Here is a 27,687-nt window from a genome sequence, read left to right as displayed (position 1 = left end):
TGGACCCTCTCCAATTTCTCCACATCTTTCTTGAAACGCGGTGCCCAGAACTGGACACAATACTCCAGCTGAGGCCTAACTAGAGCAGAGTAGAGCGGAAGAATGACTTCTCGTGTCTTGCTCACAACACACCTGTTGTTGCATCCCAGAATCACGTTTGCTTTTTTTTGCAACAGCATCACACTGTTGACTCATATTTAGCTTGTGGTCCACTATAACCCCTAGATCCCTTTCTGCCGTGCTCCTTCCTAGACAGTCTCTTCCCATTCTGTATGTGTGAAACTGATTGAGTGATGAGGTCCACTCTGTATCTGACCTGTGAGACACGTTCCCCCCAGGAGACAGGGTGGTTATGTCTTGTATCATTTTCCTGTGTGAGTTCATTCAAGAGCATAGTGATTGTCTAGTTTCATCCACGTCGTTGTTATTGGGGCATTTAGTGCACTGGATGAATCATAGAATCTCAGGGTTGGAAGGGACCTCAGGGAGGTCATCTAGTCCAACCCCCTGCTCAAAGCAGGACCAAACCCAACTAAATCATCCCAGCCAGGGCTTTGTCAAGCCTGACCTTAAAAACCTCTAAGGAAGGAGATTCCACTACCTCCCTAGGTAACCCATTCCAGTTCTTCACCACCCTACTAGTGAAAAAGTTTTTCCTAATATCCAGCCTAAACCTCCCCCTCTGCAACTTGAGACCATTACTCCTTGTTCTATCATCTTCTACCACTGAGAACAGTCTAGATCCATCCCCTTTGGAACCCCCTTTCAGGTAGTTGAAAGCAGCTATCAAATCCCCCCTCATTCTTCTCTTCTGCAGACTAAACAATCCCAGTTCCCTCAGCCTCTCCTCATAAGTCATGTGCTCCAGCCCCCTAATCATTTTTGTGGCCCTCCGCTGGACTCTCTCCAATTTATCCACATCCTTCTTGTAGTGTGGGGCCCAAAACTGGACACAGTACTCCAAATGAGGCTTCACCAGTGCTGAGTAGAGGGGAATGATGACATTCCTCTATCTGCTGGAAATGCCCCTACTTATACAACCCAAAATGCCATTAGCCTTCTTGGCAACAAGGGCACACTATTGACTTATATTCAGCTTTTCGTCCACCGTAACCGCTAGGTCCTTTTCTGCAGAACTGCTGCCCAGCCATTTGGTCCCTAGTCTGTAGCAGTGCATGGGATTCTTCCGTCCTAAGTGCCGGACTCTGCACTTGTCCTTGTTGAACCTCATCATATTTCTTTTGGCCCAATCCTCTAATGTGTCTAGGTCCCTCTGTATCCTATCCCTACCCTCCAGCGTATCAACCACTCCTCCCAGTTTAGTGTCATCTGCAAACTTGCTAAGGGTGCAGTCCACACCATCCTCCAGATCGTTAATGAAGATATTGAATAAAACCGGCCCCAGCACCGACCCTTGGGGCACTCCACTTGATACCGGCTGCCAACTAGACATGGAACCATTGATCACTACCCGTTGAGCCCGACCATCTAGCCAGTTTTCTATCCACCTTACCGTCCATTCATCCAGCCCATACTTCTTTAACTTGCTGGCAAGAATACTGTGGGAGAATGTATCAAAAGCTTTGCTAAAGTCCAGAAATAGCACATCCACTGCTTTCCCCTCATCCACAGAGCCGGTTATCTCATCATAGAAGGCAATTAGGTTAGTCAGGCATGACTTGCCCTTGGTGAATCCATGCTGACTGTAGGGACTTTACACTTCTTAAGCACTATGGGGGTAGGAAGACCGCCCCCGTATTTAGAGCGGCTGAAGTGGTTCCCACCCCCCCACACTCGGTCAGGAGACACACTGATTAAGCGCCGACCAGGTGTTTACCAGTGGAACACGCAGTGCATGAAGCACCTATCAGGAGAAGGGGCGAGGAGTTGGATTGAGTTAGTACATGCGCATAATAGGATGATTTATGTAACCCATTATAATAAAAGGACGTGGAAAACCCCCGTTCGGGGCGCTCCACTGGAACAGACTGACGGACTTGGCTTCATTTATTGCTACATCTGGTGACCCCGATGTGATTCCCCCTGCTCACCGGCTGGAATAGCCCTCGGTGCACCGAATCTCGCTGGAAAAGCTTCATTCCGTGAGTATGGGGGTCGGGGGAAACTGTCAGCTCGGCAGAAAGTTCATGCGAAAGAGCTGCAGGCTATCATAAAACAGGCTGGCAGGCCAGTCTCCCTGGGTCAGTTAGAACAGCTACTTGCTGAAATTAATCGCCAATGTCCTTGGTACCCGGATCACGGGTCACTGTCGGTAGATGATTGGATAAAGATAGGGGCGACACTGCACGCGGACCCTCGAGCCGCGGTGCAGTGGCTCCTGCTTTGGCAGCGATGTAAGGAGGCTCTGGAGACAATCGGGATTGGAGCGTCCTCCAGGGCTATCCTTCTCGCCCCCGCGCCTTTGGCCCCCCCTCCTTACCCTCGGATCTTGCCCCCCAAGCCGCCTGAGGCGGTACCCGAATGCCATGATGCATGTCCGGGTACGGATGGCTCTTCACGGCCGATTATTCGGCTGTCCCCTTTTCAGGAAATGATACAGAGGGAAAAGGAGAAGGGAGAATTAAGCAGCGAGGAGATGGGGGAGTTATTGGCTGCGTTCCCAGTGACACATCGCCCTGGCAACGCAGCGGGAGAGGCTGAAGTTGAGATCACAGCCCTCCCCTATTCCGTTCTCCGAGAGGCGAGACGAGCGGTTACTGAGTCTGGATTGAAATCCACCTTCACCCGAGGCATGTTAGAAGGGATTGCAAATGGATATAGCATGCTCCCCCAAGATTGGAAGGATCTTTGTAGGATGCTCTTAAGCCCCGCGCAGTATGTTATTTGGGATAGTGAATTTCAACAGGAAGCATTACAACAGGGGCGGGCATCGGGGGGGGCCTATACTCCCGAGCAGCTGTATGGAGCGGGACAGTTTGCCAGCATACGGGAGCAGGCTGCGAATATCCCTCTCGCAACGCTTCAAGTTGTGGGGCGTTGTGTTTTAAAGGCCCTGTTTAAAGTACCGGTGACGGGGAAACCCTCCCGATCCTTTACCGTCACCCGCCAGGGCCCTCAAGAGTCGTATGTGGAATTTATTAACAGACTACAGGAGGCGATTCAGAGGCAGGTAGATAATCCTGAAGCCCAGTGGGAATTAATGAGGAAACTCGCTTATCGGTATCCCCCTTGAGGGGTTGGTGGATACTGGAGCTGACGTTACAGTCATCTCCGCTCAGCAGTGGCCGTCCACCTGGGACAAATCCGAAGTGCCAGCTATTTGGGGAGTGGGCGGATTGCAGGCTGCTCAACAAAGCACCCGATGGATTGCTATAACTCTGCGAGAAGGGGGAAAGAAGATTCTCCTTAAACCCTATATCATGGATATTGCTGTATCCCTATGGGGAAGAGACTTGTTAAGCAAATTTGGATCACATCTTACCATTCATGACTGAGCCCTTCCCCTTTTAGCTAACACATTCCGTTAGTGCCTCGCCGGGTTTTGCAGCTCTCATAGCTTTTGGGCCCAGTCAAGCCCCCCTTTTTCTTGGCTGTCCGCCAAGTTTTAGCTGCAAGCGGTGTCCTTGACTGTGGCCAGTGTTTTATTTTTAATTTTTTTAGTTAACTCATTCTGTTCTTTTCGGATCCCATTGATAGTCATGCATTTTTTCATCAAAATGCTAAATCCTTGGCGAAGCATTTTATGATCCCCCTAATTCAGGCCCAACGTATTGTTCAAACCTGTAATCATTGTGCAAGTCTTCATCATTATCCCGAACTGGGTGTTAACCCCCGCGGCCTTCAATCCAACCAAATTTGGCAAATGGATGTCACGCTTTATCCCCCTTTTTTTCCTTGGAAATATTTACATGTTACCATTGATACCTATTCTCATTATATTTGGGCCACCCCCCAACGGGGCGAACAGGCCAAACATGTAATTAATCACGTTCTTGCTGCGGTGGCCGTAATGGGCCGCCCCCGACGGATAAAAATCGATAATGGCCCCGCCTACGTTTCTCACAGATTTGCGGATTTTTGCACGCAGTGGCAAATTAACCACGTCTTTGGTATTCCGTACAATTCCACTGGTCAAGCCATTGTGAAACGAACCACTCGTACACTTAAAGAGTACCTGAAAAAGCAAAACAAAACAGTGGGGGATGATGGGCCAACCCTGGGCACCAAGCAAAATCAATTAGCGATAGTATTGTTTACCCTAAATACTTTAAATATCTTTCAGAATTTTACAGCCACTGAACGACATTTTAAGATGGAAACCCCGCTCCCACGCCCATCTGTCAAATATAGGCAGAGCCCGGACCCTAATTGGTATGGCCCCGTTCCATTGATAACCTGGGGACGGGGGCATGCCGCTGTGCTTACTCCCACAGGTCCGTTGTGGGTCCCTGCCAAGAACGTGCGACCGTGGCACGATGACGTGGCATCAAAGCCTCAAGAACCCGATACCCAACTTCAATCTGAACCTAACCGAGACCTTTCAAGCGTGCCGAGCCACAAAGACGGCACCAAAGGTTACCTGGGGGCAGATGAAGCGACTGGTGCAGCAGGCTCAGCAAACGCTGGAGAATAACAAGGCCGAGCCTACCCCCGAAAGTTTTACTGCTGCTATTTTTGCCTGTTTGATTGCTAATTCTTTTACCATATTGTTGTGTTGTTTTTGTGTGTTACCGGCTAGGGCTGAACCCGAATTGCATAGCCGCATGCATTATAATATATGGGCTCGCCTTGCGATCCTTGCCAATCAATCCTCCTTTTGTTTACAGCAGGCCCCTGAGATGCATGGCCTGTTGGGCACCTGCCTGGTCCCAGTATGTAAGGCGCCAGGCAGTGCTGCACATGCAATGGGGATGTCTAATTTTATAAATGCCACCGAGATTCAATATTTTTTTATGAGCCTATGGGGCCAGGCCACTTATGTGAAACCCGCGAGTGCCTTGTCCCTTTTTACCCCATGGGTAGCCAATCACCAATAGCTTAGTTGATTGGCATGTGCCTTAGCGAAAAATATTAATTATACGTTTGCCGCCTTGGCCTTGCTGAATTAAGAATAGGAGGAGCTTCGCAATGCCATATTAGATAATAGAGTGGCAATTGATTACCTGCTATTGCTCAGCCATGTGGGTTGTGAGGAGGTATATGGCATGTGTTGTTTTAATCTGACAGACAATTCTAAACGGATTCAAGCACACATAGACAACCTCCAAGAATTAGCACAACACATTCAGCAGGACAGGAACCCATCATGGTGGGATGACCTTTGGGCGTGGCTGCCATCCATGGGATGGGTCCGAACTGTTTTGCAATATGCTTTGATTGTTATCGCCTGCTTGATTGGTTTCTGTTGCTTTGCTCAGTGTATTCCTAATATAATTAGGATGTGTTTTACACCCTGTCAGCGCAAACCCCTGCCTACACCCCAAGCCGTCATGTATGCATTAAAATCATGAAACATGCGGACCAGGCACAGGTCGACAAAACAGAAAAGGAGGGGATGTAGGGACTTTACACTTCTTAAGCACTAAGGGGGTAGGAAGACCGCCCCCGTATTTAGAGCGGCTGAAGTGGTTCCCACCCCCCCACACTCGGTCAGGAGACACACTGATTAAGCGCCGACCAGGTGTTTACCAGTGGAACACGCAGTGCATGAAGCACCTATCAGGAGAAGGGGCGAGGAGTTGGATTGAGTTAGTACATGCGCATAATAGGATGATTTATGTAACCCATTATAATAAAAGGACGTGGAAAACCCCCGTTCGGGGCGCTCCACTGGAACAGACTGACGGACTTGGCTTCATTTATTGCTACATGACTGTTCCTGATCACTTTCCCCTCCTTTAAGTGGTTCAGGATTGATTCCTTGAGGACCTGTTCCATGATTTTTCCAGGGACTGAGGTGAGACTGACTGGCCTGTAGTTCCCTGGATCTTCCTTCTTCCCTTTTTTAAAGATGGGCACTACATTAGCTTTTTTCCAGTCATCCGGGACCTCCCCCAATCGCCATGATTTTTCAAAGATAATGGCCAATGGCTCTGCAATCTCATCGGCCAACTCCTTTAGCACCCTCGGATGCAGCGCATCCGGCCCCATGGACTTGTGCTCGTCCCCCACAGGTTGTGATAGGCTTGTGTAGGATCCGTGGATCTTGAAAGGTGAGTTGTGGGGGGTGTTGATCATTGTAGCAGTGGATGTATATCTGCAGATTTTGCATCTGTTGTTCTGGCAGGATCTGAGGCTGCTTTGAATTGGTGTGTCCTGGTCTGTGGGGAGCTTGCTTCTGATGATGCCCTTGTAGAGGCTGGGGGGTTGTTTGAAGGTCAGAAGTGGGGGATCAGGAAAGACTTGTTTCAGGATGTGGTCCCCATCGAGTATGAGTCATAGCTGTTTGAGGATACCCCGTAGGGGTTCCAGTGTAGTGTGGTAGGTAGCAATTGATGTGCGGTCAGAGGACGTTTTATTTCTGTATTCAAGCATGTTTTCTCAGGGTATTTGGACAATCCATTCCATGATGTAATATACTTCCCCAGTAGGATGTCCTTGTTTGGTGCAGGCGGTTTTGAGTGCATTAAGGTGTGTATCCCAGACTTTCTCCTAGGAGCATATTCTGTGCTATATGAGTGCCGGGCTGTAGATTACAGATTTTTTTGGTTGTTTGGGGTGGTTACTGGGTTTATGACATGAGGTGTGGTGATCTGTGGGTTTCTTGTCTAGAGCTGTCTGTAGGGTTCCATTGTTGAAGCAGATGGTGGTGTCCAGGAAGTTGATGCTAGTGTGGGAGTGTTCCACAGAGAGTTTAATAGCTGGGTGGTGATTGTCGAAGTTGGGGTGGAAATCCACAAATGTGGAGTCAAATCTGTAGTAGATTGGTGAATTAATTCTCTTCAGTGCATTGGCATTTTCAGTCTAAGGCAAGTTTTGCCAGAACATTTGCAGTCAGCTCTACTGTACAAGGACATAGTGTAAGAGCCCCTGAGCCAAAGAATGTACACTCTAAACAGACAAGACATACAAAACTGGGGAGAACAGGCAGACGTACTAACAGTAGATTGGGAAGTGAGACACAGAGAGATTAAAGAACTAAATCCACACAGGGATTTAGGCCCTTCAATCCAACATCTGAGTGCCATGGAGATCCTCAAGACCCCTGCTCAGCTGCCGCCTGGCCCTGGAGCTGCTCAAGTTTCCACCAGTAAAACCAGTGCTAAAGACTTGCTGACACTCTCTCGCTATGCTGTAAGCACAGCCCTGCACACAAAAACGGTTGCACCCGATCCTCGCTCCCCTGCCATTGCCAGCAAAAGTGCATCACTTCTCAGAACTGTCCAATTCACGTCCTTCAATGAATCCCATTTTTCTATAATGAAGGAGAATTGGCCACCCTCTCTCTTGCCCTCCATTGGGCTGGTGGAGTGAAATAGGTCTCAAGAAGGGTCTGAATGTGAGGAATTTGGCATGTGTGTCAGGCGTACACAAGGTTCGGCTAAGAAGTCACATTGCTGGAGGGGGGTTGTCTAGACTGAACCTTCTGGGGTTACCTGCTCACTAAACACAGCAGAAAAGTCTTGACATGCACAATACAGCTCGATATGGGGCCAAACGAAAGAACATCAGTTTAAACTCTTAACAAGCAGGGGAAACTAAATGGCAGGACTGGAGAGATTCATTTTGTACATCTGCCCTTGTCTGCTGGCACATTGAACTATTTCTCAATGAAGGTGCCATCATCTGTGTTTCTCTTTCTGCAGAAATTACCGACCTGATGGTGAATCAAACCCCAACCAGTGTCAGTGATTTAGAAGGCTCACAACTTACCATTAATTGTACGTTCAAGACAGTCAATAACCACAGCCCCATGTATGTGCGATGGTATAACTAAGGGACCGAGGGACTAAAGAAAGAGCTGGTGAATGAGAGCGAGGTGATCACAATCCTGCATTTGGATAATGGGTTTGCCTCTCTCACTTTGAAAAATGTGAATTTATCTAATACAGGAACCTACGTGTGTGAGGTGGGGACCACAGCAAGGAACCCCTCTGGGAATGGAACAGGAACCCAAGTGACCATCGACAGTAAGTGCCAGAATTCCCTTCCTGATCTTCTTGGGGAAATGGGGATGAGCGAGTGAGAACAAGAGCTCACATCTCCCGGAAGGTGTTGAGTGTCTTCAGTGCCACCTTCAATGGGAGCTGAGGGTGCTCCACGCCTGCCCAGAAGCACTAAACTCCTTGCAAGATAGAGCCCTGTAGGCTGGTATTAAGGGGGAACAATGTTTCCATTTTAGATCCTTTACAGCCAAATGTTTCACATGGCCTCAAATTAGTCTCTAAACGTTTGCTTGCCCATGTTGCATGCACACCCATTGGTACATTCAAAGCCTGCCTGCATGCCTGGAATCTGGAATCTGTGAGAGATAGCAGGGTAGTTAGACATGAATTCATGTCTGATTTGTGGATGGGTGAAACCTGAGTCTGCTTCTTATGTCAGATCCGGTTCACATAAGGATCCGTATTGCAGGAGGCAACTTCTCCAGACTGAATGTTCGGGCGGCTGGGGAGATGGTTTGCTGGTCTTGCCAGGCATCATAAAGCTAAGAATGGAACTAAGTGAAAGCATCACTTTAACCTCTGAGAAGCAGGGGATGTTAAATGGCCAGGCTGGGAAAAGAACACAAAATACTGGAGGGGGAGACGTTTATTTTAATACCTCCCCAGTCACCGGCCATTTACAGATGTGACTTTGGTAAAAATGGCGGTGGCAATGGAACCAGAGTGACCATCCATGGTAAATAGCAGCATTGTCCTCTCAGATCTTCACTGTATTTCCTAGGGAAGAATAAGGACTAGGAAAGGAAGAGCAGATGCTAATACTTTGCATGGGGTGATATTGATGGCACAGGAGTTGCTGGCAAACAGAAGGAGAAGGGAATGTTATGGAGAGATTTGCAGTGAGAAGTCAGTGATTCCCAGTGGCTTTCCAGATCTGGCACGTCTTTTTTTTTTTTTGGTCATCCAAGTACTTGCCACCCTCCCCTTTCCCTGATGTCCCTCGCTCAGCAGCACAGCATTGCTGCCCACCAGAATTCTCTGAGCCACTGGGTGATGAGTGAATCACAAAGGGTTCAGAGAAGCAGCTCCCAGTTCAGAAGCTCTTCTCACCCCTATTGAACAGTCAGTTTCACCATGACAGGCTCTCTCGTAAGAAGATTTCCAGTATTTCCCAACTTTGAGCGGGATGGAAATGCCTCTCGGTATATTGCTGATTCTGCTTTCAGTCTTGGACAAAAACAAGTCGTGTCTAGATGACAGCCCTAACAACCCACTCACGGCAGCACCACTATTGTAAGCTGCAGTGTTTTGGACCATAACTGTAGAACACTGTCTTTTTTTTAAATGAGGGAAATCTTGTTGAACCTCAGCACAAGTTCCAGTTTGATTCTGGGTGAGGGTGTAAGCTAGTCCTTACTTATCCTAACTGATGAGCCCATTGCAAATACCATCTTCTGACAAATGAATCCACCAGGTTGGTGTCGGTTATTCTTCCAGTTGTGGTGGAGCAGCGACCCAGTTTGCTGTTTCTCCGTCGGCTGTTCTGCCACAGGACTCCTTGGGTGGTGGTGGTGGTCTAGTGACCTCGCTCACAGCATCTTCCCCTGCCCCTATCCAGCAGGACTCCTGCAGAGGTGGTAATGCATGACCCAAACTATGTTGTCTTTCCCTAGAGCTAGTGGTGATAGGGGTGCAATAACTCAACTTGCCCTGCCTCGGTAGCCCCTGTCTAGTGGGACAGCAGCGAATTAATGTTTCTTTCAACAGCACATGACCAAAAGCTGATGAGCTCTTACATTGTTCCTGGGGCTGTGGCTGGGACACTTCTCTTCTTGCTGGTGCTCAGTATCCTTTTGTGGAGATGGAGACAGTGCTCCAAAGGTAAGATTTACTTGGACAATAAATGGAAGCAATTTCTGTAGGAGGAGAGCTCGTAGGATGCCGATAGATTCTTCTTTGTGTCCTTCCTTTAGCCAAATAAAGAGTAATTCAGGGAATTTTTGCCAGTGAACGTACAGCAGTGATGGTGAACTGGCATCCTTAGTTACTGAAGTCTCATACCTAAGCACAGATACTGCCTGGGCAATGGTAGGACTATTCCATGTCTCCTCCCTGACCTGAGGAAGCACCTCAAGGTGTGAAAGGTGGATTCACTCTCCACATCTATTCCACCTTTGGCTGGATTGCCAACAAAGCTGCCAATTATTGGCAATTGCTCAGGTGGGAACGTGTGGGATGTAGATACTGCTCCGCTATGAACTAACTAGACTGACAACTAACTCCTTCATTTAAGTGACCCAAAGGTCATCAGAGAATAACCAGCTTAGCCACAACTTCATTTTTTTCCAGAACCACTTCAAAGCAGGTCAGAGGCAGAGATGAATCAGCTGGAGATGGTGAGTTGGAGAGCTTATCATAAGAGCCTCATTTCATTTTTCTCTCGAGCACAGGGGAACTGGGTGTTGAGCATCAACTCCAGGAACACAAGGTAATAAAGAAATCGGTTCTCCTTTCACAGACTGCAGCTCCAAGAACTTCAGAGTAACACAAAATGCAGCACTAGTCCTGAATAGGATCGGGGTGGTACGACATTTAAAAAGTTAGAGGGGAATCAAGAATTAATTATCCTTAGAGCAAAGATAAAGAGGACATAAATTAACGATTGCACAGGATCTTCAGTGATAACAGAGAATGCAGCATTGGTTCTAGGCAGTGGGACTGGGAGGTTCAAGGCAAGAGGGAATCTTATGCAGCTTCAGAAACCTCAAAATACTGGAGAATGCAGCATTTGTTCCATGAACTTTAGAGGTGTTTCATACTCAGAATACAGCTGCCTAAAAAGTCAGCACAGTCTTTTACAGTGCCTGTCTCAGTGGAAGATGGTCTAGCATTATAATAGTATGATATGGGCATCACTAACCATTTACTTTAGACCTTGCAAAGCAGAAAGGAACGAGCAGTCTTCACTCATTTTCCTCTTGCTTTGCAGTCTTCTCCTCCACCAGCTGATGAGGTGACTTACGTTGACTTGAACTTCCACAAAAAGGATGCAAAAGCGGAGGAAGAGGTTGTTTACACGGAAGTGAAGATACAGCCAAAACAGAGAGATGACAATGACATCTACGCAAAAGTCAAACCTCATCAGCGCTAGGGGGAAGAGCTAATGGGAATTAACTGAGGGGTGACCAGCATTTCACATGTCCATTAAATGCAAGTCTCCATGAGAAAATGAATTAGCTCTTAGTGAAAGATGTCCTTGGAGATCAAAGTCCTCTAGTTATGAACAGAACAGGTAGCAGTGCAAGATTTCCTCGTTTCCTGCTCCATCAACATGTCTCAACTCTGGTCTGGAGAGACCAATTCTGAGGGCAAACGGAGAGTTCTGCTAACCCATCTACTCTTGGTCTATGAGCTGCAATTGCAGCCAGGAAACAGGTTGTGCTGTGGACAGTGGTTCACTAGGAACTGAGTCGAGACCAGAAATTCATTGAATTTTTAGTTGCTATTTACCAGCACTGTATTTGAACAGCGACCAAGAGCCAAGCCCTTGAGCCACCCAAGTATGGAAAATGTTGCCATCTTGTTGTGGGAAGCGTTGTCCTCCACTGGAGATGCCAACTGTACTGAACGAGGAAGGAAAAGCCTCCGAAGAGCCATGCTCCCTACCCTGGAAGATGTACAATAATGCTGATAAGGCTCAAGAGCAATTTCTCATAGGGTACGTCTACACTACGGGACTATTCCGAATTAGCATAAACCGGTTTTGTAAAACAGATTTTATAAAATCGAGTGCACGCGGCCACACTAAACACATTAAATCGGTGTTGTGCGTCCATGGTCCGAGGCTAGCGTCGATTTCTGGAGCGTTGCACTGTGGGTAGCTATCCCGTAGCTATCCCATAGTTCCCGCAGCCTCCCCCGCCCCTTGGCATTTCCGGGTTGAGATCCCAGTGCCTGATGGGGCAAAAATCATTTTCGCGGGTGGTTCTGGGTACAGCCTCACCCCTCCCTCCCTGACAGCGGCAGACAACCGTTTCGCGCCTTTTTTGCTTGGTGAACCGTGCAGACGCCATAGCACAGCAAGCATGGACCCTGCTCAGCTCCATACCGCAATCGTGGATGTTTTAAACACTTCGCGCACTCTCGTGCAGTATATGCTGAACCAGGACCTTCGAACCGAGGCGAGTAAGAGGCGGATACGGCAGCGCGGCGATGACAGTGATGAGGACGTGGACACAGAATTATCTCAAACCACGGGCCCCGGCGCTTTGGAGATCCTGATGGTAATGGGGCAGATTCTATCCATTGAACGCCGATTTTGGGCCCGGGAAACAAGCACTGACTGGTGGGACCGCATTGTGTTGCAGGTGTGGGACGATTCCCAGTGGCTGCGAAACTTTCGCATGCGTAAGGGCACTTTCATGGAACTTTGTGACTTGCTTGCCCCTGCCCTGAAACGCCATAATACCAAGATGAGAGCAGCCCTCACAGTAGAGAAGCGAGTGGCGATAGCCCTGTGGAAGCTTGCAACGCCAGACAGATACCGGTCAGTCGGGAATCAATTTGGAGTTGGAAAATCTACTGTGGGGGCTGCTGTGATGCAAGTAGCCAAAGCAATCACTAAGCTGCTGCTACGAAAGGTTGTGACTCTGGGAAACGTGCAGGCCATAGTGGATGGCTTTGCTGCAATGGGATTCCCTAACTGTGGGGGGGCGATAGATGGAACCCATATCCCTATCTTGGCACCGCAGCACCAGGGCACCCAGTACGTAAACCGGAAGGGGTACTTTTCAATGGTGCTGCAAGCACTGGTGGATCACAAGGACGTTTCACAAACATCCACGCGGGATGGCCAGGAGGGTTCATGACGCTCGCGTATTCAGAAGCACTACTCTGTTTAAACGGCTGCAGCAAGGGACTTACTTCCCAGACCAGAAAATAACAGTTGGGGATGTTGAAATGCCTGTCGTTATCCTGGGGGACCCAGCCTACCCCTTGATGCCATGGCTCATGAAGCCATACACAGGCAGCCTGGACAGTGGTCAGGATCTGTTCAATTACAGGCTGAGCAAGTGCAGAATGGTGGTGGAATGTGCATTTGGCCGTTTAAAGGCGCGCTGGCGCACATTACTGACTCGCTCAGACCTCAGCCAAACCAATGTCCCCTATGTTATTGCTGCTTGCTGTATTCTCCACAATCTCTGTGAGAGTAAGGGGGAGGCCTTTATGGCAGGGTGGGAGGCTGAGGCAAATCACCTGGCCGCTGATTACGCGCAGCCAGACACCAGGGAGATTAGAAGAGCACACCAGGAAGCGGTGCGCATCAGAGAAGCTTTGAAAACGAGCTTCATCAATGGCCAGGGTACAGTGTGACTGCTGTGTTTGTTGATGAACACCCAACCCCCTTGATTGACTCAGTCCCTGTAAGCAACTCCCCCTCCCCCTTCGAGTACAGCTTACGTATGCAAATAAAGTCACTCTCATTTAAAAAGCATGAATTCTTTATTGATTCATTATAAAAAGAGGGAGAGAAGTAAGGGTGTGGTTTGGGAGGAGGAAAGGAGGGATGGAGAAGGCCATTAAAAAAAAAATTCAGAGTAACGGCATCCTTCTGGTTGGGCTGTCCACGGGGGTGGAGTGGGTGGGTGCACGGAGCCTCCCCGTTCTTACACGTCTGGGTGAGGAGGCTAAGGAACATGGTGAGGGGGGAGGATGGTTATACAGGGGCTGCAGCGGCACTCTGTGATCCTGCTGCCGTTCCTGAAGCTCCACAAGACGCCGGAGCATGTCAGTTTGATCACGCAGCAGCCCCAGAGTTGCATCCTGCCACCGCTGATCTTCCTGCCGCAACCGCTGATTTTCCTGCCGGTCTTCCTGCCGCCACCTCTCATCTCGGTTGTCCCTCCTGTCCTCACGTTCACTGGCCTCTTTCCTGTAATTTGAAACCACGTCCTTCCACTCATTCAGATGACCTCTTTCATTGCGTGTAACTTCTATAATATCCGAGAACATCTCATCTCGCGTCTTCTTTTTCCTCCGTCTTATCTGTGCTAGCCTTTGGGATGGAGGAGGGAAAATTTGCAGCTGCATGAGGGAGATAAATATTTAGAAAGATACATTTTACAGAACAATGGTTATACTCTTTCACAGTGAAAAGCACTATTCACCTTACATAGCACATGTGATTTCCCTACAAGGTCGCATTTTTCATCTTAATAGTGACTGCTTGCAGCTCTGGGGTTACAGATCTCAGACACAGGTCCAGGCATCAGGATTCAGCTTGCATGCGGCCATGGTAAGCCACTGTCTCAGTGATTTACCCCTCCCCCCCCAACGCATGGCTAATACCACGCTAGCTCCTGCTAATCAACAACCTTCCCCTCCCCACCCACTGCTTGTCCGGTAGCTTGGGGAAGATCGCGGTGACCAAACAGAAAAGATCATCGGCATTTCACTCCTCCTCCCTGCAGGAAAGTGTTTTTAAGCTGCTGCATTCCACGAACCCAGTAGAAAAATGGCCACCCCCCTTACTTAAATTCCTGATTTTTAACCAGGTTATCCTGAACGATATCACTTTGCTGAGGATAACAGAACAAGATAAAGAGCGGATGCTTCTTGAATGCCAGCAGTCACCGGGACCGTACGCTGCTATGCTTTGCCACGCAATGATACCTGATTACTTGCTACATGCATGGCATGGTAAAGTGTCCTACCATGGTGGGCGGAACAAGGATGCCTTGTCCAGAAACCTTCTGCAAAGGCTTCTGGAGTACCTACAGGAGCGCTTCATCGAGATGTCCCTGGAGGATTTCCTCTCAATCCCCGGACATGTTAACAAACTTTTCTAAGTAACTATTGCATCCCAAGTCCTCAGGGCAAATCAATCATTAAAAAAGGCTTGCTTAAAAAACACTGTTTGCTATTTGCAAAGGTACACTCACCAGAGCTCCCTTCCATGGCGTCATTCTCTGGAATAGTTGCTTGTGAGGGCTGGGAGCAGGGTAATTCCATCAGGGTGATAAAAAGCTCCTGGCTGCTGGGGGTCACGGAGTGCTGTGTGCTCTCTGCGAGGTCTTCCTCTTCTTCTTCCTCTTCATCTTCCCCGTCTGCATAATCCTCAGACATGGCAGAGATTACAACCCCCACCTCGGACTCCACGGTCAGGGGTGGGGTACTCAGCCCCTAAAATTGCATGCAGCTCAGCATAGAAGCGGCATGTTTTTCGACCTGCCCCGGACCTTCCGTTTGCTTCTTTGGTTTTCTGGTAGGCTTGTCTGAGCTCCTTAACTTTCACTCTGCACTGCACGGAGTCCCTGCTGTGGCCTTTAGCCGTCATAGCCTTAGAAATTCTTTCAAATACTTTTTCATTTCGTCTTTTGGAACGCAGTTCTGTTAGCACTGAATCCTCTCCCCATATAGCGATCAGATCCAGTACCTCCCGAGCGGTCCATGCTGGGGCTCTTTTTCGATTCTCAGGAGACTGCATTGTTAACTGTGCTGATGAGCTGTGCGTGGTCACCTGTGATGATGAGCTCTCCACGCTGGGGAAGCAGGAAATGAATTTCAAAAGTTGGGCTTTTCCTGTCTACCTGGCCAGTGCATCCGAGTTGAGAATGCTGTCCAGAGCGGTCAGTGGTGCACTGTGGGATACCGCCGGAGGCCAATGGCCGACTGCGGCCACACTATCCCTATTCCGATATGTTAATACCGATATTAGCGCTACTCCTCTCGTCGGGCAGGAGTACAGAAACCGATTTAAAGAGCCATTAAAATCGATATAAGGTGCCTCCTAGTGTGGACGGTTGTGGCGTTAAATTGGTTTTACGCTCCTAAAACCGATTTAAACGCCTAGTGTAGACCAGGCCATACTTTCATGAATGAGACTGACATGATTGTTTAATCTTTCTAAGCACAAAGCAGGCTTCTCTGTTGGGAGGGAATTAAACTTCCCTGGATTCCACCCACTTAAGAGCCAAACAACAACAATATGAATTGCTTTGCCAGCAGATTTTAAAAATTAACTAAAGCTTTTACAGCCGGTTTAGCCCAGGATTAAGCGTGTACAATTGCACTGATTTAAATGGAGTTGTACCTACTTACGCCAGGAATGGATTTGTCCCCTTGTGTTTGTGAGAATTTACTGTAAATTTTAAAAGGAAATGTGTAATTTAAAAAAAAGCCATCATTTCTAGTGGTTCAAGTAGATTGTGCTTTCAGATAATCAATAATAATAATAATAATTTTATATAAACCCTCAGAAAAAATAACCCAAAGGGTCTGTTGGGCTCCCCAAAATGGAGAGACCTCAAAAAATCAACACGAGTTCCTTTGAAAGTCTCCCCATAACACATTGATTTTTATGACTACTGCAGATGCATGAGATATAACCTGTGCAGACCACAACTCATGGATTTCCATAACGATACAACCAGAAGAGACAACACAGCAACCGTGTGAACACCTGCAAAATGTTCTGCTGATTATTAATACCTGCATCCATTCATGAGTAACTAATACATGGCAACAGCCATTTTCAAGACTGAACTCCCAAAAGGAAAGGCAGCTATCGAATTGCATTGTGGTTGCACCAATACTAGGTTTGGTCCCCTTAGGTGGGGTAGGTCTTTAGCCACATCAGTTTCATGAATGCAAATGATGGGTTATTCAGTGGTAACTGTTGTTCATTGGGTATATTGCCCCTGCAGATCCACCCAGGGCAAATCTGCAGAGGCAGTCCTTCCAGAAGAAGAATTGGGTGACTAAATACCCACCATGAACACCACATATGCTGGGTGGAGACCAAATTCAAGCCTGGCTGAAGTCATAAAGGTTTTCACCCATGTATACCAAGACTGTACATGTGCCTTAAGATATAGATAAGACTGGCCATGCTGGGTCAGATCAATGGTCCATCTAGCCCAGTATACTGTCTTTGACCAATGCCAGATGCTTCAGAGGGAATGAACAGTACAGGGCAATTTCAAGTGATCTATCCTCCGCTGTCTAGTCCCCCCTTATGACAGTTGGAGGTTGAGAGACACCACACTGAATGACTAAGCTGTGTACAAAATATACAGCAGTTGCCCTAAACACTACAGCTTGCAGCAGAATTACTGCTAATGGTTTAGGCCATTACTGTACAGCAGGGGTAGGCAATCTATGGCACGCGTGCCGAAGGCGGCACGCGAGCTGATTTTCAGTGGCACTCATGCCACCCGGGTCCTGGGCACCGGTCCGGGGGGCTCTGCATTTTAATTTAATTTTAATTGAAACTTCTTAAACATTTTACAAACCTTATTTACTTCACATACAACAATAGTTTAGTTATATATTATAGACTTATAGAAAGAGACCTTCTAAAAACTTTAAAATGTGTGACTGGCACGCGAAACCTTAAATTAGAGTGACTAAATGAAGACTCGGCACAGCACTTCTGAAAAGTTGCCAAACTCTGCTATACAGTGCTGCAGATACTTCTTACCACACCAAATACTTCCACTTACAGGCTTCTTAAAATGCCTCAAATGCCACAAGATTGGAAATAGCCAACTTTGGTTATTGACAGGACAGTGCATTATTCTTATTTTTGCCATTAGCAAAAGCCAGATCCTCCCCAGCAAAAACTACTGCTGCTTGCTCTGGGAAAGTGAAGTTTATGAGTCACCGTGAAAAGAGGAAGTAAAGTCAAAGGGTAAATCCTTGCTGCTGCTGTGCCAGGGTTTTTTTTGTGTGTGTAACTGAACCGGTGTCTGTATCAGCCTATCTGAAGAGGGAGAGTTTGGCAGGAAATCAGCAGTTCATCAACGCTGATGAAAACTACTAATTACCAAATATATATTTCCAAAAGCTCCAGTGCAAGTTTTAGACACAAAACTCTCAGTGAAAGCCAAGGGAGCTGGGCACCTCGCTACATTATATCCCTTTGCCACCCTCAGTCTAAGGCCCCAGGTCTGTACATTGACTGTACATTGGGTCAGAGCCTCCACGGGGTCAGAACTGGTGAGGATCTGGGTCCATAACATTTAAACAGGATTCTGTGAACAAGACACTTTCTAAATGCTCTCGGTCAGAGGTGCCCGTAACCATCATCTTGGACCTACTGGTGTGGCAGGATTTTTTGGCTTCCAAGGTCTCACATGAGCTATGATCTGCCAACCTTTAGAAGTAACACAGAGTCAAATGCAAATGAACATGCTGCAAGTGTGTGGAGACCTTGCTGCAGATCCAGCTGATTGTCTAAAACAGGGGTGGGCAAACTAAGGCCATGTCTGGCCTGTCAGAACTTTTAATCCAGCCCTCGATCCTAGCCTGGAGCACCCTCCTGCACCCCAAACTCCTCATCAGCAACTCCACCACAGAGCCTGCACCCCCAGGCAGAGCCCTCAACCCCCCCTGCACTCTGGCCATAGGTGCCAACTCTGTGGGTGCTCCGGGGATGCAGCACCCATGGAAAAAAAATGGTGGGTGCTCAGCACCCACCGGGAGCTCCCCATGGCCCCGTCCCCCTGTTCCAGCTCACCTCTGCCTCCTGCTTCTCCCCCCTCCCTCGCAGTGCTTGCGCCGTGAAACAGCTGATTTGCGGGGCAGGGAGGGAGCGGGGAAGAGGCGCGCTGCGAAAGAGACGGGCTGGGGCAGGGATTTGGGGCAGGGATCCAATAGGGGCAGGGAGGGGGCAGAGTTAGGGTGGGGCCAGGGGTGGGGATGGGGTTGGGGTTGGAATGGTGGCGGGGCCAGGGGCAGGGAAAGGGGTAGGGGGTTCAGGCACCCACCGGCGCTGAAGAAAGTTGGTGCCTCTGACTCTGGCCCCAGGCCTGATCCCCCTCCCACCCTCCAAACCCCTCAGTCCCAGCCCAGAGCACACCCCTGCAACCAACCCCCACTTTCATGAGCATTCATGGCTCACCGTACAATTTCTATACCCACTGGTGCCTTCAGGCTAAAAAGTTTGCCCACCCCACTCTAAAAGAAAGTCCCCTTTCCAGCATGAGCCCTCACCTTTAGCACCCACCTTACGCTCACTCCAGTCCTGCTTTAAATCCTTCCTGGCATTATAATTCTAAGAGACCCCCAGCACCCCTGCACATGGCCTCTCTTCACAGGGTATAAAAGGAGCAGGGTGTGGGCAGACAGTCACGTCTGAGAACATCCTCATTCCACAGCACGTTAATGAGGCAGAGACTGTTCAGAGCTGGACTCAGCACTCATTGCCAGCGAAGAACAAACACCTTTACTGAAGTGTGTGTAGCATTGATCCTAAACGAGTGTGCCAGGAGGTGGTGCTCTTTGCACTGACTGTCTGCTTGGCCACGTACCGGTGGGCGAGGTCGTATCTGGACCAACTTCTGCTGGTGAGAGAGACGAGCTTTCCAGCTGCACCGAGCTCTTCCTCAGGCCTGGGCAAGGTACTGCGAGTGCCACCGCGAAATACAGGATCAAACCGATAGTTTAGCAGGAGCAGTTAGCACAGATTCTAAGGGACCAGTCAATTGTCTTATTGGACCAACTTCGACTGCTGAGAGAGCGGGACGGTTCCCCCGGAACACGGGCTGAAGTGGAGCTCTGTGTAGTTCTAACGCTTGTCTCTCACCAACAGAATTTAGTCCAATAAAAGACAAGACCTCACCTGCCTTGTCTTGCTGATATCCTGGGACCCACGTGGCTACAGCAACACTGCGTACGCGTGTGGGCAGAGACATCACGATTGTGTAGCACGCCGGTGAAAGGAGAGCACGTAGCTAAGTGTACAACTTGCTGCTGCAGCTGGGTAGGAGGAACTCGGCGGCTGCAGAGCAGCTCTTGCAGTAAGGCAGGCTCAAGATCTCCTGTCCCGTTACACGTGCAGCGCCCTGCACCGGGAGGGCGTTAAGCACAGATCCTCAAAGGTATTTAGGCACATAATGCCCAGAGAAATCAATGGGAGTTAGGCACCTACAACCTGTGAGGCTCTGGGCCTGAAGGCTTGAGAGCAGGCTTTGCCCGTCTGGCACAGGTTCTGCTTTGCACTGACACCGGTGCAGTGATATTACCGCTGTAATTAAGGCTGGTTGGCTATTCGCGTTCTCTCTCTTACCGACATAGCTTAGGCTGTGTCCGTGGAGCCATTTTGTTCCTTATCCAGCAATTTTATGAAACTTGATTGACATTATTTGTTCAATTGCACTTTTCTTAGTTGGAGAACAGACGTCAACGGGCTCTGAGTGCTAAATTGCTAATATTTCCTGTATGCAAATAAACATTAAAAAAACCCTATTGGGTTAATGTTCTGATCAGCAAATACAGTAGTAGACGTAAAAGAAGAAATGTTTGTGATTTCCCCTAAAGGCTTCGTTCAAGCAGTAATCTATTGGGAGTAGGAGGATGAAGCTACAGGCCTCAGAGGGGACTTCAGCGGGATCCAGCCCCCCAGGACCATGTTTTGCAAATGCCTAGGGCAAGTTGGCACCAGGGGCGGCAGGTTTGTGTGATTTTTGGTGGTGCCCAGAACGGATTCAAGTCCCACCCCCTCCACCCCCACCCCTGCCTTGTAAGCTGATATATATTAAACATTAAAATAATGTAAAAATGTGAGGGCTGTGGGGATGAGGGGTTTGCGGTGTGGGGTGTGGGAGGGGCTCAGGGTGTGGGGGGTGAGGGCTCTGAGGTGGGAATGGGGATGATGGGTTTGGGGTGTGGGAGAGGCTCAGGGGTAGGGCAGAGGGTTGGGTGCGTGGGTGAGGGCTGCGGGGTGGGGCTGAGGATGAGGGGTTCATGGTGCAGGAGGGGGGTCAGGGCTGAGGCAGAGGGTTGGGGTGTGGGGGGGTGAGAGCTCTGGAAGGGATGCAGGCTCTGGGATGGGGCAGAGCTAGGGATGAGGAGTTTGGGGTGCAGGCAGGCTGCCCCCAGCTGGGGAAAGAGAGGAGGACACTCACCATGCACCACTGTCACTGCACGTGTTCCTAGGGCCCCTCTCAGGTCCAGGAAGCCCCCTCGAATCCCCTGTGGGGGTGTGGGCAGGGGTCTGCCATCATGTGTGTGCCTCCTCCCCTGCTGCTGCCCCTCACTGTAGCCTCTCTAGGGGTGGGGGAGGGGGCTGTCCCTTGCCCAGCGTGGGGCAGGAGCAGTGACTGCGGGTGGGGGGCCCTGTGCTGGTGGAGGGTCCCGCCAGAAAAGGGAAGGGTCCATCTGAGGCAGAAGGTCAGGATCAGCCTGGGTCAGCCTGCCCTGGCACCAGTGGTTGGGGGGTGCTAGGACCCTGCAGCGGCAGTTGATGCCAGGAGCCGGCAGAGCAGAGTAGGGGGGCAGGAGCAGCTGCTGATGGAGGGACAAAACTGACTCAGGTGATGCTCAGAGTGAAGATGCAGCCAGGGCTGAAGCTTAGATATAGACTTTAGGGCCATGTCTAATTAGCCCTCTGAGCAGCCGCCGCTACTTGTCAGGCTCCTGTTCCTGTACTGACGATGGCCCAAAAGGAGATGGAACAAAAGCAGAGCTCAGGGGCAGGGGAAACAGACTCCTGGAGTTTTGGGCACTAAGGTAAATGGATTCAAATATCTGAGCAAACACCCTGGAATTATAGATCTTACTCCTGTCCCTCCAAGCCTCAGACCTGGATGCACAACGGGTGAAATCCTGACCTCACTGAAGTCTGTTGGAACTTTGCCTGGCACTCGCTCCACAACATTTGTGAGGGTAAAGTGGCTCTGGACAAGTCAGGCTTATAAACTCTGTACAGACAGCCGGATCCCACCCTTGTGCACACTGGCCCGGGTTCCCAGCATGCAAGGGAAATCAGGGATGCCATATCTGGATGCATCTTGGCACAGCAGGGAGACAAACGAAGACATCTGCCTGTGCCTAGGGGACACCGTCACCCCCGTCCAGCTGCTGGAGGAGCTCCCGAGGGAACATTGGCACATACCCGGGGGCTACAGAGCTTCAGGAGAGTGTTCATTCCTGTGACAATTCACACATTAAAGAGTTTTAACAGGGCAATTCCACTGGGTTAACTTTTTAGGCTGTGGAGGATGGTGGTTGAGTTGTAATACAGTCATTGTGCGATTCCTTTTTCTTATCTGTCCACACATCTCTTATCAGCAGTACTCCGTCACTCTTAGCTACATTTGGTTTGGGGAAGTGGGGGGTGGGGACATGCACCCATTTTTTTTAACCATTCTTGGTCGGCAGTGCTAAGTGCGCTTAGTGGCTATTACGGAGCAGTAGTCGCTACTAAGTCTGAAACTGGTCAAGGTTGGGAAGTGGGGGCTAGGAAGGGCCTTTTAATCACAGGGTGGTGGCAGCTGCCTGTATTGGTACTTGAATTGCGTTCATATTTTTGCACATCAACCAAGCCGCAAAGACATTTATCTGTGTTGTGAGTTCCGCTACATTTGGAGGTAGCCGGAGGGGGTGTGTGTGGTGTCTGTAAGCACATCACACTAGCTACACTTTCCCCATCCTTGGGACTTTGGATACTCCCTAACCCACGTGGGGAGGGGCAGTGGGTGTGGGACAGACAGAAAAGCATTTGCAGTAAGATACAGTATTGCCAACCCCAAATATTCAACAATCATGAGTCCTGCTCACCAAAACTCATGAGATTGGCTTAAAAACGATGAGATTATGTAAAAGTTAGTACATTTTGTGTTGTTTTTATTTGCCTTCTGCTTTTTGAGTCTTTAGGGTGCACTGGGGTCACATGAGGGCCAGAAACTTATTTTTTCTTTAAGAATCAAGGCTGAACTCAACACAGATCCTCTTGACTCCAGAAGCCGGGGCTGTAAGGAAAACAATAATTTTCATGAGATGCATGTCAAACTCGTTACACCATTCCAGTGCACGTGCTGTGAATTCTGGGCCCCAATCCTGAGCCTGAAAACATCTTATATTCATCATGGCTAGGAAGGAGGGATCTCGCTCAGGTCAGGGAAATGATAACATTTAATAAAAGTACTAACTGGAATGTGTAAGGCTTTGGGTGCTAGTCGAGGGTGTGGTCCTGGGAGTCCTGCAGACCCTTCCCAGTCAGGGGCAGCAAGTTAGCAGATGGACCCCAAACTTCTTTAGCCACCCGTTCTATCAGTCTTCCCCTATACCAGCACTCCCAGCTATCTTCGAGACACCACTGACTTCCTGAGGAAACGACAATCCTTTGGTGATCTTCCAGAAAACACCATCCTGGCCACTATAGATGTGGAAGCCTCTAAACGAACATTCCACACAAAGACGGACTACAAGCCATCAGGAACAGCATCCCGGATACCATCATGGCAAACCTGGTGGCTGAACTTTGTGACTCTGTCCTCACCCACAACTATTTTAGATTTGGGGACAATGTATACCTTCAAGTCAGCGGGACTGCTATGGGTACCCGCATGGCCCCACAGTATGCCAACATTTTTATGGCTGACTTAGAACAATGCTTCCTTAGCTCTTGTCCCCTAACACCCCCTACTCTACTTGCACTACATTGATGACATCTTCATCACCTGGACCCACGGGAAGGCAGGGCCGCCCAGAGGATTCCGGGGGCCCGGGGTCTTCGGCGGCGGGGGGCCCTTCCGTTACGGGACCCGCCGCCAAAGTGCCCCGAAGACCCACGGCGGGAGCCCCCCGCCACCGAATTACCGCCGAAGCGGGACCTGCCGCCGAAGCGCAGCCCGGTCTGCGCTGTTAATTTGGCGGCGGGGGGGGTCCCCGCTGCGGGCCTTCGGGGCACTTCGGCGGCGGGTCCCGGAACAGAAGGGGCCCCCCCACCGCCGAAGACCGGGCTGCGCTTCGGCGGCGGGTCCCGCTTCCCCCGCCTCGCCCCAGCCTCTTACCCGAGCACGTCTCCGGCCGAGCCCGGGAGCCCCGCCCCGATCCAAGCCGCGTGGTGAGGGGGCGGGGCTGTGAGCTCCACGCCCCCTCCCCACGCCGCTCTGAGCGGGGCGGGGCTCAGGCCCCATTGGAGCTCCCAGCCCCACCCCCTCACCACGCGGCTCGGATCGGGGCGGGGCTCCCGGGCTCGCCCGGAGACTCGGCGCTTGATGCGCTGAGGCTCCAGGAGAGGGGCGGAGGCGGGAGCCTCCGCTCTTCTCTTGGGGGCCCCTGCGGAGCCCGGGGCAAATTGCCCCCTTTGCCCCCCCCCTCTGGGCGGCCCTGCGGGAAGGAGGCCCTTAAGGAATACCACCAAGATTTCAATGATTTCCACCCTACCATCAACCTCAGCCTGGACCAGTCCACACAAGAGATCCACTTCCTGGACATTAGAGTGCTAAATAAGCGATGGTCACATAAGCACCACCCTATACCGGAAACCTACTGTCCGCTATTCTTACCTACATGCCTCCAGCTTCCATCCAGACCACATCACATGATCCATTGTCTACAGCCAAGCTCTAAGATACAACTGAATTTGCTCCAATCCCTCAGACAGAGACAAACACCTACAGAATCTCTATCAAGTGTTCTTAAAACTGCAATACCTACCTGGTGAAGTGAAGAAACAGATTGACAGAGCCAGAAGGGTGCCAAGAAGTCACCTACTACCAGACAGGCCCAACAAAGAAAGTAACAGAATGCCACTAGCCATCACCTTCAGCCAGCCTCTCCAGTGCATCATCAAGGATCTACAACCTATCCTGAAGGACGATCCCTCACTCTCACAGACCTTGGGAGACAGGCCAGTAGTCGCCTACAGACAGCCCCCCAACCTGAAACAAATACTCATCAGCAACTACGTACCACACAACAAAAATACCATCCCAAGAACCAAACCCTGCTACCAACCCCGGTGCCAACTCTGTCCACATACCTATACAAGGGACACCATCACTGCTCCTGATTCCTTCTGTCCATGCCAATAACCAGGTGCTACAGAGTCCTGCTCCGTCTGCCTCTGCTGTCTCTGGGGTGCCGCTCCTGCCCTTCGAGCAGAATGGTTTCCCTCCAGGAAGCTGAAGGTCCTGCCATTTCAAAGACAAGGGTAGCATTATACAGTTTTTTTCTGTGGAAAAAAAACAAGAAATCTTCCCCCTTATCATAATTTGCTGAAGGAGGCCAGAATATTGATACTTTTCAGCATTCCAGGAATGTGACTGTTAGACCATCCTTGGTTCCCAGACAGCTTTCGCAGCCCACGAGGAAGGAGCAGAGGCTACTGGTAGTAAGATACGTGTACTAAGGTTTTAAAAAATTTAGAATTTTCATAGACTCTCAGAAGGCCGGGGAGGGGCAGTTCATTCCAGGGGCAATGCTACCAGCTCACAATTTCTTCCTTAAAGGCCGGCCAACATTTGGAGAAAACAGAGGTTGTCAAGGTACGAGCATGGAACAGGGACATGGCTTCCCAATCCGGTGGAGGAGATCCGGCACTCTGTGCCAGAGAGATGTTTCTGCAAATGGTCACCCCTCTACATGTCACTGAATGGAGGGGTTTGATCGGCTGTGAGGGTGGATTAAGCAGATATGTACTGCCCTTGACCATCAAGACCCAGCTTCAGCTTCTGCTACACCACACATTTGTTGAAATGTGCTCACAGGCCTGGGAGGCAAATCGACTGGAAATTGACTATATTCTCATCAAGCACATGGAGTTGCCCCGCAAAGGAAAATGTGAACTGTGACCACCACCTGCCCCAGCATCACCAGAAAATCCTGCCTCTGTGCCTGCCTAACACCAGGGACAAGCACAGGGAAAGAAAGAGACACTGCCCCTTTATACGGTTCCCTGGAGATTCAGAGCAGCCCCACAAGCCCCTCACCTCTCCCGAGCAAAGGGACATCGCACTGTGTTTATCCAGCTGCCAGACCGGCTTCCCTACGCACCCTCATTTCCGAACTTGTGCAGCATGGCTCAGTGCAGGGAGAAGCCAGACCCCAGGGACAGGGGTAGGAGAATTTTGTCATCTTCCAAGGGAGAGCGGACTGCTGGGACTAACTTTCTCAGATAACTAGTGTCCCCTTCCCCTACCTGGACCGAACCCCCAGACTCCAGCCCTGTTCTGTGCAGCTCCTCTTCGCAAGCGGGTAGTGAGATTGGAGCGAGGGGAAGAAGAGCAGCACTGAAACTGAAGGGACAAAGAAAACAGCTATTAGACAAACAACTGTACGTTTTCTACAACGGTCCCACTCTCAATGGGAACTCTAACCCCGCCCCCTCCCTTCGCCCAGTCTGTGCAGCCCCAGGTCTGTCACTGCCAGCGTGCCGGCTGAGAAATGCCCACACGGGGGGCACAAAGTCGGGGAGGATGTGTGCTCCAGCCACACACGGATCAGCAGCACCCACACGTGGTCACAGCTGCTCGGTATTTGGAAGAGGGTTTCACATCTCTGAAAGCAAACAACTGACACAGGAACCTACCTGTGAGAGGTGGGATCACAGCAAGGAACAACATAAATATGCCCCATGCATCAATCTCAGTGTCCAATATTTCCATAAATTGGTCATAAGGAACATGAGGGCACTCCTGAACTGGTAAAAGTGGTCTTTTGCTAACTTCTATCTTCTTTCTTATGTTTTATGGAATTGTTTCTGAGTGAGATAATCTGAGACCATTGAGAGATCTGTCTTTCCCTCTCCCTTCGGTTCTAGCTCTCACTAACCTCCCCTCTACAACATGGCGAAACAACTATTTCATCTCCACTTCCTATTGACATGTCTCTACTTCTCACAGACATTGTCCTTACACCATCAGACTAAACCCAAACCACCCAGTGAAGTACAAATTGTTGCAGTGGAATTAGTTTGCAGCTCTGACTCTTTGCTCACTGGCAAACTCTATAAGCCCAACCTCCTGAAAGCTTCAGGCCAGCAAGGTTGGGGCTTGATGCTGAGTGGAGGGCAAGAATGTCTCCACGTGGGAGTTGCTCCTGCCCTGGGGGTCAGGGTGAACAACAGATCAGGTAGTTCAAGGCAACTCAAGTTACAGGGGTGGGGCGGGGGGGGTGTCACTCACAAACAAGGCTGGAGAGGCCCTAACACTACAGCAGAACAGAAGGGGAGATGGTTCAGGTCTTGGTTTTGCAAACTCATCTGCTGGGAAAACCAAGGCCAAACCTGGGGTGGTTTGGATATGGGGGTTGTAGCAGAAAGAGCCTGAAACACAGAGCCTGGTACTAGATGAGGCCTGAACCAAACATCAGCCAGAGTCAGGCCCTGATTACAACGCCACTGTCCAGTACATGAACTTGGTAAGGATGGGGCAGGTGTTGCTAAAACAGAGACACTCCTAATAAATACTAGGCACCAGCTAGTCACTAAACACAGTCCAGAAGGGTAGTACGAGAATACCCTGCTACAGCGTTATAGAATAAATACACTCCCCAAAGATGGTACAGGGACACACTGACCCCTCCTAGGGTTCGAACCAACAGGTCCAGGGTGTAGGGTGGAAACTAAGCACGTGAGAGGGGTGATACAAACAAGTTGTGTATCAGGGTATAAAAGAGGGGTCACAGAAGGCACATCTGGCCAAGGGGGCAGTGGAAAGTCCCGCTGCTGACTGAGCTGGTCCATTCTCATGGGCGTACATCTCCTAGTGTCTATGCAGAGTCTATGGGGTGCTAGTACAAGTGCTTTGTCAACAACAAACATGGCCAAGTGCCTTTGACACCGAATGAGTCTGTTGTCTTTTGGGCAGTTTGACTGAGGTCTGCTGGGGCA

General features: G+C 49.8%; 1 protein-coding gene across 1 annotated transcript in view; it reads left to right on the top strand.

The window, feature by feature from the left end:
* The window catches only part of LOC120384367, a 166,337-nt gene that overhangs the window by 78,765 nt on the left and 59,885 nt on the right, over positions 1-27,687 (top strand). The gene's annotated exons all lie outside the window — the stretch shown is intronic.

This window comes from Mauremys reevesii, linkage group 16 (assembly GCF_016161935.1).
Source record: "Mauremys reevesii isolate NIE-2019 linkage group 16, ASM1616193v1, whole genome shotgun sequence".
Classification (NCBI taxonomy): Eukaryota; Metazoa; Chordata; order Testudines; family Geoemydidae; genus Mauremys; species Mauremys reevesii.
Note: the sequence above shows the minus strand (reverse complement) of the source record. Positions and strands in the feature narration are given on the sequence as shown.